The sequence below is a fragment of the Colius striatus genome, chromosome 4 (assembly GCF_028858725.1).
Source record: "Colius striatus isolate bColStr4 chromosome 4, bColStr4.1.hap1, whole genome shotgun sequence".
Classification (NCBI taxonomy): Eukaryota; Metazoa; Chordata; class Aves; order Coliiformes; family Coliidae; genus Colius; species Colius striatus.
The window spans coordinates 28,396,697-28,407,230 of record NC_084762.1 but is presented as its reverse complement, the minus strand read 5'-3'; the positions used below and the strand labels follow the sequence as shown (position 1 = coordinate 28,407,230).

At 43.1% G+C, this 10,534-nt stretch overlaps 1 protein-coding gene across 6 annotated transcripts in view; it reads left to right on the top strand.

Moving 5' to 3' along the window:
- Positions 1–2,374: 2,374 nt before the first annotated feature.
- PTPN3 (protein tyrosine phosphatase non-receptor type 3) overlaps positions 2,375–10,534 on the top strand; it is a 123,858-nt gene continuing 115,698 nt past the window's right edge. For 4 of the 6 annotated variants that reach the window (XM_061995411.1, XM_061995409.1, XM_061995410.1 and 1 more), the window contains exon 1: positions 2,877–3,013. The gene's annotated coding sequence lies outside the window, so the exon portion shown is untranslated. Of the gene's footprint in view, positions 2,451–2,876; positions 3,014–3,444; positions 3,526–10,534 lie in introns of those variants that run through there. The other 2 variants (XM_061995408.1, XM_061995407.1) reach the window with 2 other exon arrangements.

The following is a 10,534-nucleotide window of genomic DNA, read 5'->3' as shown; positions in this document are numbered from 1 at the left end:
TTCTGAGTAAACTGAAAAGAGGTTCAGGTTGTGATTTTAATTTTTCTTTTTAATTTAAAGAAGTGCTCAGAATAAACATGTGCAGGGGCTGAGAGCTCAAAAACTGTCCTAGAAATCTTCATCTGGATACTCTGAGTAGAATGAGAGTAGCCATCCAGTTTGTAGTGTGCAGTGAAGGCAGCTGTTGGGACATGCAGTGAATGAGAGATAAACCTGAAAGAAATAGTTTTTGTAATTGCAGAAAATAATAATAATGCCTTTGCCACAAAAGGTGAAATTAACAGAGACAACATTTATTCTGCTGGGTTTTTTTGGGGGATGGGGGAAGTGGTGTATTTTCTTTTTAATTTTAGGCTATTATTTTCACAGAACTAGGATTTTGTCCACATTTTTGACTGTGTGATAGGAAAATGACTTACAGGCAATGAATTAGTATTTTTCTAATTTAGCACACTTTTAACAAATAAGTGATGCATAGGAACATTCACACACAGAAATGTTTTTGAAACATAGCTGTTTTGTTATTAGCTGATACCACATTTGGTGGGAGAGATCACATACTGGTGGGAGGAATTCCCAAGCACTCCTATGGTACACTGTGTGTATTCCAACTAAACCAAATACACTCATATTTCACCTCTAAACGTCATCAGGCCTCAATTGGAATGTACCCACTGTCATGTCACTAAATTAATGCTCCTATAGTCTCACATGGGACTATGCAGAGGGCAAGATGTAGTATCCTTTAATAAGAGGTGCAGCAGCTTGAGCCTTGGTCATGTGTTAACATCATGTGTCTGTTATGCAGCATTCCCTCAAAAGAGGTGATGACCATTGATTACGAAGTACTTTGAATGTTGGGAAAATGTAGAGTACCAGTTTCAAGAAAGTTTAACTTTCTTTGATGGCACACAGAGTGTTAGAGGGGTTTAATACTCATTAAGCAGAAGGGGTTGTGGTAGAAACACACTGATCTAATCGGCCTATATGGGACGGCAATGGCAGTGCTCTTCTACAAACTCACCATTCCAGAGTTAAATATTCTCACACTCTGGAGGAATGTTACGGAGTTAACAAACAAACTTGCTCCCACTTCGAGTCTCAGAACTTAACTGGTTGTTAAATAGAATGAAGCCTGTTGACTTTGAATATTTCATTAAGATTTAAATGCATGGAAGATTACGTCTATGCATCTTCTATAAATGAAGGGGGATTAGATTAATAGATGGCTTCCTCAACCAAGTCTTTTGGATAGATGTCTTTTCTGAGTAGGTATTAATGAACATTTTTACTAGAATCAAGAGAGAACTGTCCAGAGGAACCTGCAGGAATTCTGTAAAACCCTGTGAATGAGCCATGCTGAGAAGCAGCGGGGATTGTGTGTGGTGGGAAAAACACCTGATACAGCTATGCTCCTCCCAACAACTCAAATATAGATAGGCAGTACCGTATAGACATGCACAAAGTGGAGTCTCCTGCTCTATCTGCATCCTGAGTTGCTGACTTCAATTTACTTCACCCAAAGCAGCCAGCAAGTCAGGGTACTGAGGAAGAGCTGACTAGATGAGCAGTATAGAGCAAGCAGACTGCAAGAGCCAAGTTGTATTTTAAAAAGGTACGTCTCCACTGCAGGCTTATTTATACTATGTAATAGGACACAGAGACCTGAAATTAGGTTTGGAAAGACAATTCTGAATTTTGAAACAATATAGCTACGTTCAGGAATAGTGTGATTCGTTTTTGTCTGGCATGCCACCGCTTTTCTTCAGATCCTTGTCTCTTGCTGGAGCTTAAGGCACAGCAGTTCACTCTCTCTGCTCCCACCCCTACGTTTGTGGTGAGAGATGTTCAAGTACAAGGGCCAAAACAGATCGGGAAACAGTTACAGTTACATTAGCACAACTGTGCCACCAGGGCCGGAACAAGCAACTGGAAATTTCTTTAACTGGCTTTTCCACTGGAGAAAACATACCACCGGATTGCTTGACCACTGAGGCATTCTACTGCCTCAGTTAATCAGCTCTGCCGAAAGGAGCAGTTTATTAGCACCAGTGTAGAGTTGCTCGGACACAGTTACAGGGCTTGCAAGACTCCACATGGTGCTGCAGCCCGCCCTGCAAGGAGGAAAGTGAGAGGAAAGCAGGGGGCACGGCACGCTTCCCTGTGCCTTCTGGAGATCTCAGCCCCAGCCTTCCCGGTGGTCAGAGAGGCCCACCTCCCTTCAGGAGAAGCGAGCGGGTGGGGTGTGCTATAAACCACCGTCTTGGGCGATACCTCGCTTATCTCAGCATTCCGTCATTACTGATCCAGGTGACGATGTGAGCGGGCAGCAGGTTCCTGGTTCCTTCGCACCGCTTGCCAGCCGGCCCGTGCCTGCGGCAGGCTTCACCGATCCCTTGTCAGTCTCCGAACCCAAACTCTGAAACTCTTCCGTGCCCCGGAGGCAGGAGGTACAGCCCGCACGCCGCAGGCAGGGCAGCTCCGGCAGCGGGAGCGGGAACAGGCGCTGGCCTGCCCTCCCCTCTCGCTAGGGCCAAGACCCAGCAGGGGTCGGGTCTGCCACGGCGGCCACCCGAGCAGCCCTGCAGTACAGCCCCCGCCAGGGTTAACCTCCCCAGGGTAACTCCGCTCCCACTGCCCGTTCCGGAAGAGGCGGAAAGTCCCAAAGGGCTCCGAACGGAGGCAAAGCGGGGAGTTGAGGGGGAGGTATGAGGCCGAGGCCGAGGCCGAGTCCGTCTGGTCGCTCCGCTAGAGGGCGAGCGCGGGTGGGCGGGCGGGCGCGTTCCTTGCTTCCCCTCCCCTCCACTCTCCGGCCCGGTCCGCCCCGCCGCGCCCCGCCCCGCCCCGCCCGCCCAGCCCAGGCGCAGCAGCTGGCGGCGGCGGACCGGGGTCGATTTCGTGGTTCCGTGCTCCGCACCTGCTCGCCTCGGTCCGTGCGGTGGCGGCGGCCACGACGGCCGTGACGGCCTTCTGCGCCCCCTGGGGGATCGGGGCGGTGGCGGCGGCGCGGCAGGTACCGGACGGGGCGGCGGCAGCGGGAGCGGCGCGCGGAAGCCCGGCTGAGGAGAAAGTTGGCGCCGCCGGGGCGCCTCCGGGAGGCGGGGGCGGCATGGCCGCCGGGGCCGCCCCCGCGCCTCCCCTCCCCTCCCCTCCCCTCCCCTCCCCTCCCCTCCCCTCCCCTCCCCTCCCCTCCCCTCCCCTCCTCTCCTCTCCTCTCCTCTCCCTCCTCTTCCTCGGCCAGCCGGCGGAGTGCCTGGGCTGCCCGCTGGCCCCGCGCCGGTGCTGAGTTGGCCACTGGCCCCGCGGGAGAGCGGCGGCGGGGGCGAGGGCTTCTCCCTGCGGCTGGCGGGGGGAAGCGAGCGGGGGTTTGGGGCTGTCAGCCCTGTAGCCCCTCCGTATTGTGCCGCGCCGGTGGGGAGCGGGCGGCTTGGGGCGCCCCGAGGCGTGGCACTGGGTCTCTCCGGTTCCTATTCTTCTCCGCGCCTTGTGGTTTCAGCGGGGTGCGAAGGCGTTGAGGGCCGGCAGGTGGGCACTAGTGGGTCCCTGGGGAGGGAGCGTGGTAAGGTCTCAACCCGTCCCTGCTCGCTTCTGCCTGTGTCTTTGCTGAGTTATGGGGCTGGTTTGGATCCTTCCCTCATCCTACCTTTTCTTCCTCCAAGTCGTTGGCGGGGCATTCGCCTTATAGTTTTTGCCGAGCCCGTCCGAGCACCGAGTGCCTCAGGCGAGTTTAGGAGAAGAGTGCTGCGGGAACAGAGCGGCCCTACCAGCGCCTCTGTCGGGATGAACGGACGGGCGAACAGACGGCTGCTCAGCACGGGTCTGCCAAGGGATCCAAATTCCGAGCCCGGGGATAACTAGTCTGTGGTACTCTATCGGGAGCTGCTTCACTTCAAAGGCTGCTGGGTCTCCACAGGGGTTACGCCGCGTTTTAGGCGCCGACTTACAGTGTGGAGATATAAAAATCTCTAGTACGTTAGCTATAATATAGCTACCACGAACATACAATGCATACATATACATGAAGTGTGAAAAGTTACCTTATTGGTGTTGTGGAGTAGATGCAACAGCAGTAAAACATTTTCATATAAAATTCCTCTTACAACCTTTCTCATTTCCTCTCTTTACTGTAATTATCTGAAGTAATTAGTTAGCCTCTCTGTTGCTTGTTGCGTTCCTCTCTTTTGAAGATACAGGATTTGTAGGGGTTTTTTTTGTTTTCTCTGCTGGGATGATTGCTTTCCTAGTGGCTGTACAGTTTGTCACACAAATTGCTACTGCTCTAATACTGATGTAATACAAATCAGAACAAGTTAATACTTTGATAATATTAATTATTGGTATTGCTAATTTAATCATCTCAAACTGTCTTTTTGGTAGGAAAATGTATTTACACTAAAGTGTTAATTTTACACAGTGTTGTGTAGAAAAATTATTTATAAAGGTGAATTTCGGTATGTACAATATTTACTTAGCTTTGGAGGGGATTTGCGCTTTCACTGCAGAAAAAAAAATTACCTGAAACTAGTCTGTGAAAGAAACAAATTGTCCTTATTAACCTGGGTGGTTTTGATTGCAAGGGAGACTATTAACAAACAGGAATCTGGGGAAGAAAGGTCTGTTTAATTAAAGGTCTACAATATCTGGGAAAAACTTGCTAATGAAATACAAATACTTTTATTTTTGTTGCTGACAGTCTCTGACACTGTGTTATGGAAAAATTGTCCTGATGAGTTGGTGACAAATGTCTAACATATCTTTGGTTTTTAGTTCATAAGGAAAAGTGTGGTAGTCCACATATTTCTAAGTACACTTCACAGAATAGCTCCTCTGAAGAACCACCTTGTGTTGATAAGGTCAATTTTGTTTTGTTAAATGCTCTAATATTGCTAGCAGTAGAGTCCCGGAAAAAGTCTTTAAGACTTGTCATCTCTGTAGTTTCATAGGCATTTCTTATGTGTCCATTATCACGTTTTTTGCATATTCTAAAGGCTGGACAGTTAGTTCATGATTTCAGGATTGAAATTATGGCAAATATCAGAGTGATATATTGTATTGTACAACACCTAACTCTTTACTCTTACACCTCCAAAATAATTTTAGTACAAACTTAGACTGTAGTTAAGTGGACTTTGTAATATAAGAGTTTATCAAGAATGCTCCGTAATTGCTTCTTACTTTACCAAGTTTTATTGTTGTTGTAATACGCTTAATGCAGCAAATGATAGCGTGGTAGCAACATCACCTTCTTGCATATGTTCATGACTGATCACATTATAAATCTTATTTTTATCCACTCCAGTGGTCTAAAGTAGCAACTGATTTGTAAAGATCTTAGGTGGATTTTTAAAGTAGTCTGTAGTAAGGGTAATTGTCCATACATATTTGCGCTGTGACCTACTTTTTGTACTGATGGGTAAGTAATAGCTTTACATAGACACTAAAAGAGTAGCCTTACATAGGCACAGTGCAAAGTGTTGTGTACAGAAGTCATTAATGTTAAATTCCCTAAGGCAAACTAAATGCAGGGACAGTGAGTAGTTCCTCTATTTTGTCACTGTGTGTTCACAAGTAGCGCTACGCTGGCATCTATACTTAACGGTTATTAGTTCATTACAAATCAAGTGGTTAGATGCAAACTGAAGCTTAATGGTGATGACGACTATTGTTACCAACTGTATTATTTTAAATGTCGTGATTATGCATTGTAAATTTTGTAGGAACCTTGTTCCATGTTGGTTTGTATGAGAAACAGTTCCATAAGTTTTATAAGCATGAAGCAGAGAACTGGTTGCTGTCAGAAGTAACAGCTGGGTGGCTTGTGGAGCCTCCTTCTCTGGGGACATTCAAAACCCACCTGGACGAGTTCATGTGACTTATTTTAGATAGTCCTGCTCTGGCAAGGGAGTTGGGCTAGATGATCTTTCAAGGTCCGTTCCAACCCTTAAGATTCCATGATCTACCAAAAAGTTGGCACTAAAGTCAAATATTTAGAGAAAGATATCTTTCGTTTTCCCAAAGCTACAGCTTTGAGTATACCAAGCAAAGATGTTTTTCTTCCTTGGATTAGCTGATGCTACTTTGTAGCAGTGGTTTCTCTTATTTTCTGACTACCTAAGTGTAGCAGTGCAACATGTATTTTGTTCTACGGTGTTAAGAGCACGAGGACAGTCAATGAGAGGGATTTAACACAACATTGGTGAGCCCTGGCACATCCAGCTTGGAGGACGTTTCAGCCTCTGATGGGAGCATTGGATACCTTGGGCTACAACATGGGATGGCTCTCACTGGAGTAGGAACCTACCCAAATCAATCGACAGGTAATTCTGAACTGGGACTGTCTCTTAAGCCCACAGGAAAGGCAGGATTTAGGCAAGATAGTCCAGGATGTGGACACATGGAAGTGTCTGTATCAGCTAGAAACACTCTGCCTGAAATTTTGGTTTTGAGTTTGATGGTTTTCAAGAGGGATAGTGTTCTGTTGTTACCAAGGCCTAAAAATCAGGTGTGTGCAATCTTACCTCATGACAAGTGTGAATTAATGGGAGATAAGTTATTCTGCTGTTGGAGTGTTTACTGAGGGGAAGAAGCAGGCACAGAGACAGTTGGAGTGGAGTAACAGATATGATGCAAGTTCTAGCCTGACTTACCTTGAGATAATTTATTCTAATCTCCCCATACCCTAGGATACCATTGCCTTCATATCAGCATGTACTGAACCTTACTGAGTTATTATTTCTATTATTAGCACTGTAATATGAAACCTAGTCACATGTCCTGTATAGGACTTTGTATTCATTTTCTTTCTTCTTTTCATATCCCTGTGCAGAAAATACTTCATGAAATGCTAGGGAATCAGTTAATATAGAAAATATTTTCCAATAGCTCGCTTTATAAAGCCTTTTTTTGGTCTTAATTTTTCCTCCTGTTGGTAAACTTCATTGAAAATCTTGAAGAGCCTTCTCCTTAAGAAAAGTTCTGATGCTTCCTCACATAATTCAGTTGCTTGAGCTGTGCTGAAATCACCATGATGCTGAAGTCTGGCCATGCCTATCTGCTAGATTTTATTTTTAGATTTCTAAACATTGCATGTGAATAATGGCAACAAAGAGTTCCTGCCTGCTAGGCCAGGAAGATTCAAGAGAGACTTCAAAACCCTCATCAGTGCTTGGTGCAGGGCTGTACTGTCATTCATCTGGCAAGTCCCACGTACTCTTGGCTTGCAAGTTGGAGAAGTCCAAACAAAGCCTGGACTCTGGGCATCCATTTGGAATACATATTCTCCATCTGACACTCCTTTATAATGTGAGGTATTTTTAAATCAGTTTCTGGAAAATCTGAAAAGATTCTGTGGAAAAAAAAGTTGGAAAAGATACAGGCAGAAATGTATCTGCCTTTTCACCATTTTGAGAGTTCCCCTGGCTTTGACTGGTACACTTCTCCAGTTCAAAGGCCTTCTCACGTGGCCTTGCTGTCCTGTCTCAGCATGCTTCTTCATCTAATGACAACACCTCTCCTTTTAATAAATGCCATTCTTCTGTCCAAGAATCCTCACTGTTGATTTAATGGCAGAATGTATCACTGCACAAGGGATGCAGTAGATCTCTGCAGGCTGTAGGCCCCTTAGCCGGAAGCCAGCACGTTATCGTAACTACCTCTGTTTGAAATGAAAATCATTAGGATTGGGCTAATCTGATTTATTTCTGTGACTAGGTTCCCCCTGTTAAACTTCCACAAATCTATCTTCAATATGAAGATTAAAGAACAACAGACAACAAATTTTATAGACAAAAAGATTTTAAAAAAATTTTATAGACACCTGCCATATTGGCTACATTTTTGTCAATTCCCTCGTATGGCAGGTTGAGGTTTCATACAAGCACTTTCAGCAATGTATGTTGCGCAGAGATAAAGTGTCCCAAACTTTGAAGTATGACTAAAAGCTCTGCTGAAGAAATTCTGTGGATTTTTTTCTAGAATCTAGAATTGAGGGGAGCTCTTCAAGCTAAGTGATTGTAGTCTTCTTTTCTAGTAGAAGGAATATGGGGCTTTTTAAGAGGTGTTGCTATGCCAAAGGTGAAACAGATACTTACGTCATCAAGTAGAAATACAGCCAAAGTAGTATGTTGCTTACTTGCTTGTATTGACACTGTGACTCGAGTTACCCTTGTCACCACCACCTACTTTCTATCATTTACCAACAACCAGCTTTTATCTTCTTAATTAATTCTGTGTGCTCTGAAGTTAGTCTGATGATTATTTGTAGTACTGTGCAGTATTAAGGTAGTAACTTATCAGTCATAGGGACTTATTTTTAAAACTTCACCATGAAGGTTTAGAAATTCATGAAAAATAGGAGCAATTCACACCTGTACATGTGTGATATCATAGTAGAAAGTAAAGTTTTACAAGGGATTTTAGATTTTTTTTCATCATTTGAGGTGAAAAGAAAATCAGTATATTTTCAAGTTCTTTGAAAGGAGAGAACTGGATGTATGGGAAGTGATTCCAACTCTACTTTGATCTTTTATTGTAATATAATACATAACTAATTATATACTCTTCCTCTAAATTCACACAACCTTTCAAACAAACTGAAAGGCTTCATTTCTGAAATACAATGGATAATATTAAAAGGTGTCTCATTTTCTGAAGAGATGATAAAATTAGTGTGAAATCATAAAATTCATCAGCTTTGTAGCTGATAAATGCTGTTCCAATGGCTTGGTGGCAGCTTTAAATTTAGTGATGCTGATAGATGCCAGTATTAGTAAGGCTGGATGCCTCAACAATGTTTTAAATATAAAATAAAATGTGACATATACACAAAGTAATACTATCTTTTCCTCCTCTTTTTTTTTTTTTTGCATAGTATGAAGCAAAAAGCTTCTTTTCAAGTCATTTTTTATTTACACTATTAACCTTTTTTTTAAAACTAAACAAAACTCTTAAAAGAAAGAAAAAGTAATTGCAAGCAACTAAATCAACAGTATTTCACTACTAAGTAAAATGATCTTTTGTTTGCACTGTAAAGTACCAAAGTAGTAACAATTTGGCATCTTGTTCATTGATTTCCCACTGTCCTCTCCTTCCACCCCCAGAGAGATTTTAATCTGGTATATGTAGTGTTATGGAAAGCAAGCAGTTCATAACACCAAACTGTGGTGAGTAACCATGACTGTTTCCCTATCAAGTTATGTGATGTAGTTACACTCTGTGGAATGACACACTTTATGAATCAAAGCTGGGAGCCTGAGCTGTGACTTGTACATGTGTGGGCTTTTGTACTGTTGTGTTGTTCTTGTGTTGTTTTTTTTTTTTTTTTTCCCTACAGTTGTATGAATGTGGATCCTGCTGTTGAACATGGGACATCTCCCAGGTCTTGGCTTTGAGTATGTGGAAGTCTCATCTCTGCTCTTTCACTGAGCTTTGGTGGGGTTTTTTAAAAGCTTAAAATTTTTATCCCAGGTACTGGGTGTATTTGCAATTTGCTTCTGTTTTGTACATTTGTATCGGTTAAAAATGCTCTTCATAACGTTTTGTGATTTTTCTGTTTGTACGTCAGTGGGAAAGGACTGCATTTCTGGAACTACAATGGTACAGGTAGAGGCAACAGCTTTTGGTTGTGTGCAAACTTGGTCATGTACCTGGAGTTGAGTGAATGCAAGGATTTTTTTTGATTGCTCTGTTTTTATCGGTGCTAGTGGTTTGTCTGGAAGAGGGTAAATTATTGAATGTGTCGCCAATGTTCTAAATAACTCATTAAAAAATCTCTAGTCTGTCGATAAAGCAGGTTGTACTTTGGTCAAGTTGAAGATCAGCTAGCACGTGCTAAAGTACAGTTTGCCTTATCTTCATGTTGTTATTTCAGAATGTGTTACTCCATGTCTACTATAGAATGAGCGGCATCTTTGAGCAACCTAGTGAGCACAAACTGCCCTGATTGGTTTTTGGTGGTTGTTACAGGATGAGACAGTTTCTAGTTTTTGCACATACTTCTAGCTACACATTATATGTAGATATATACTCATTTTAATTTTTTCAGCTATTATTCTAGTCTACAGTGTAGATTGACTCCATAGTTGTGGTATAAATCAAACTTTGATCATATTCTTGTATTCTTATGTAGAGAAGGCTTTAAGGAGATAAAGTCAGATAGTTTTCTTTTTCACATGGCACTCCCTATACTACTGGTTTTGATTAAGGTTTTCACCCTTGCACATGCCTGACTCAATTTTAAATCTTGATTCACTCCTTTCATTCATGAATTGATGCAATTAGTTATTAAAACCATCCTTCTGTTAACCAGTGATATACTAAGTGCAATTGCAATTTTGATCTCTGTTTGGCTCATTGACACCTGCAGCTATTCTCAAATGGCGGATGTAAATTTTCACTTGAAAACTCATCCGAAAACTTCAGTTTGGGTAGAGTATAAGCCGCTGTCAGAATCATCTTGTGTATTATTCTTTTCAGGATTAGCTTGAAAAGAAATGTCGTTTGGGAATCCTCTTACAGAAAGATACTTTTTGTATTA